The following is a 3,596-nucleotide window of genomic DNA, read 5'->3' on the forward strand; positions in this document are numbered from 1 at the left end:
ACAACTTTAGAACACTTTCCCACCAGGAGACTCGAACCCTAGCCAGCACAGAAGCCTTCCAGCAACTGGCATAACAGGTACGCCTTAACCCTCTTCACCACCTGCTCAGACCCTTAAAAGAGATGGTAATTTCGGAGTATTTAAATACCACAAAGATCGCCACCTCCCAAGAGCACTAGAGCAAGTGAGGGGTCATTTAGACGTTAATTTCATCAAGTCCCTGTTAATATGGGAAGACACAGTGTCTATGCTTAAGGCACAACTCTCCTAAACACGAGAGTCAAGTATACAACTTTAGAACACTTTCCCACCAGGAGACTCGAACCCTAGCCAGCACAGAAGCCTTCCAGGGTCTGAGCAGGTGGTGAAGAGGGTTAAGGCGTACCTGTTATGCCAGTTGCTGGAAGGCTTCTGTGCTGGCTAGGGTTCGAGTCTCCTGGTGGGAAAGTGTTCTAAAGTTGTATACTTGACTCTCGTGTTTAGGAGAGTTGTGCCTTAAGCATAGACACTGTGTCTTCCCATATTAACAGGGACTTGATGAAATTAACGTCTAAATGACCCCTCACTTGCTCTAGTGCTCTTGGGAGGTGGCGATCTTTGTGGTATTTAAATACTCCGAAATTACCATCTCTTTTAAGGGTCTGAGCAGGTGGTGAAGAGGGTTAAGGCGTACCTGTTATGCCAGTTGCTGGAAGGCTTCTGTGCTGGCTAGGGTTCGAGTCTCCTGGTGGGAAAGTGTTCTAAAGTTGTATACTTGACTCTCGTGTTTAGGAGAGTTGTGCCTTAAGCATAGACACTGTGTCTTCCCATATTAACAGGGACTTGATGAAATTAACGTCTAAATGACCCCTCACTTGCTCTAGTGCTCTTGGGAGGTGGCGATCTTTGTGGTATTTAAATACTCCGAAATTACCATCTCTTTTAAGGGTCTGAGCAGGTGGTGAAGAGGGTTAAGGCGTACCTGTTATGCCAGTTGCTGGAAGGCTTCTGTGCTGGCTAGGGTTCGAGTCTCCTGGTGGGAAAGTGTTCTAAAGTTGTATACTTGACTCTCGTGTTTAGGAGAGTTGTGCCTTAAGCATAGACACTGTGTCTTCCCATATTAACAGGGACTTGATGAAATTAACGTCTAAATGACCCCTCACTTGCTCTAGTGCTCTTGGGAGGTGGCGATCTTTGTGGTATTTAAATACTCCGAAATTACCATCTCTTTTAAGGGTCTGAGCAGGTGGTGAAGAGGGTTAAGGCGTACCTGTTATGCCAGTTGCTGGAAGGCTTCTGTGCTGGCTAGGGTTCGAGTCTCCTGGTGGGAAAGTGTTCTAAAGTTGTATACTTGACTCTCGTGTTTAGGAGAGTTGTATTATAGACTGTGGGTTGGTTGGTGTTGTCGTCGTTGATCCTTCTCTACGGACAACCCAACCCACAACTCGGTAGAGTGCTTACACTTCACTAGGAGATCACACTAGGCGCTTCTGGCTCTTGGAGAGGGGCTCAACGTCACACGTTTAGGGGATGCGGCTCCAACACTTAGCCTCGTTGTCACGTGCACACACCCACTCGAGCCGCTGTGACTCCCCACTCTCTCCTTAGATAAGATATGATCTCCTCAATCCCCTATGACTTACTAGTATTACCTCCTACCCTGTCCACAGCAGTGGTTCTTGGTTCTTTCTCTCTCCTTCTTTACTACCTCCTGGGAAGCCTCACTAGGACAAGGGCAAACACCAGCAAATTGTGACACATTTACTGAACAAAGCACATACACGATACATACACACATATAATAATAATGAATCCTATACTCTATAATATCACAATCAGGTTGCACTCCAATACCATCAGAACTCTATTATCAGCTTATCAAGTGGTATCCTATCTCCTGGTTCACCACCTGATACTATTAACCTCCTCAAGTTGGTCAAGCCTACACACTGTTGCACCATCAGCAAGATAACATATATATAGAAAATCAGCATTTGAATGCAATAACATATACCAGTATAAATGTTCATTGATACTTCATTATAAAAAACTCCTTGACATAAGAATGCCAACAGTCACTCACCTCTCACTGCGTCTTGCACGCTAATGACAACCAAACACTATCAACTCCCTACTAGTAATCCACCAGAACTTCCCCTTCCACCTCTGGAAGTTCACAACCCTAATATCCTTAGGTTCTTCCGGGCTTCACTACCAGGATCCTCTGCAGCTCCTCCAGGCTGCTATCATGAAGTTTCCTTGTGCAACTACGGTGCTTCACCCTTCTGTTAGGTTCTTCCACAGCTCTCTTGGCTGCTACACCACCTCTACAGAAGCACGTGACACTCCTCTTCACTGCTGCTTCTCCTCACAGCTCGAGGTCCTCTGCTCCACTACCTTGGAGTCTCATCAGCTACTTCCTCTGCTGGCTTCGAAGTTCTCAGCAACTTCTTCCCCAAAGACAAACCTGCAACCCATCGACGTTCCAATAAAATGTTCCCCTTTAACACGTAAACAAAAATAACCACACAATATGCTTGCCTCAAACCTCTATCTGTTCTCTACATACAGTGAGAGTGGACTCCCCCGTTTTGGGCGGGTCCATACTCCACCTCGCCGGGCGGCGGTCCTCACTCGCTGGGAGGGTCTTCCTCCATCCGGAGCCGGGCTCCCTCAGTCGTCGGTCAGAGCTCAGAGGGGACGGACGTCGCTCCGTGCTCCTCCCTCTCCACTCTCTTATTTCAGGCCTTCTGCCTTATTAAAACATGTCTAACTTATAAATAAACATTGCTACTGTCGCTGGGCACACGACCAAACTACAAGCGATCACTATGAACTGGCGTATATCGTGCTTACCACAGATTAACTGATCGAGGGCGCTTTTCCTCTGACGGCGTCTGGTCAGGGCGCTCCACACAGCCCACAATAATGCTTCTGGGCGATTTAATATCTGCTCGTCGACCAGGACTTGAGACCGCAACGTTCCCAGCTCGATTCCACAGCTGGTACGTCTACACACTTCTCTTCTCTTCGAGATATATCACTAGGGGTTCCCTTCTGGCGGGAGCTCAAACGGAGCGCGGCTTCCCCCTGCGATGTCTGGCACTCAAGTGAGGTCAAGGTCCTCCGGAAGCGAGCCTCACGCCTCCAGCAAATGTCCACATCTCCTAGCCCGTCATTTATCTATTTCCTTACTTACTGCCCATAATCTTAAATTGTTTTACATATCCAACCAGCCATTTTTCATATGGGTTATCACCTCAATATTTGCTAGACCTTCTAGTTAGGTCAGGCTTGCTGAATAACTCTCAAGAAGGGAGACTCGTTTCTCCTGCAGGCTGAGATCATAACACTCCCCTCCCCTTATTTTTGAGAGTTATTCCAGTGGCAAAGCTCGGGATAATACATCCGCCACCACGCTGTCTCGTTCTTCAACCAATATACTCTCTTAGGAGTCTACAATTAGTTCGTTGCACCTTGCAACATCTGGCTCACAACTCGCCAGAAACATGATCTTCTCATAAACGATCTGACTTCTCTGGCACCTGTTGGCTAGGCTGTCCTCCTTGGACGCCTGCAATCCATTGGTCCACTCTACTTACTGTCTCCACCCTCCG

At 47.4% G+C, this 3,596-nt stretch overlaps 1 long non-coding RNA gene across 1 annotated transcript; it reads right to left on the reverse strand.

Annotated features, from left to right (window-relative positions):
- Window positions 1–1,726: 1,726 nt before the first annotated feature.
- On the reverse strand, window positions 1,727–3,128 carry LOC138365939 (uncharacterized). Its single transcript, XR_011229082.1, has 2 exons — window positions 2,836–3,128; window positions 1,727–2,446 (listed from the first exon to the last, which is right to left on the reverse strand). It is a non-coding gene; the product is annotated as an uncharacterized lncRNA (long non-coding RNA).
- Between the last annotated feature and the right edge of the window lie 468 nt (window positions 3,129–3,596).

The sequence above is a fragment of the Procambarus clarkii genome, chromosome 18 (genome assembly GCF_040958095.1).
Source record: "Procambarus clarkii isolate CNS0578487 chromosome 18, FALCON_Pclarkii_2.0, whole genome shotgun sequence".
In the NCBI taxonomy this organism is placed as follows: Eukaryota; Metazoa; Arthropoda; class Malacostraca; order Decapoda; family Cambaridae; genus Procambarus; species Procambarus clarkii.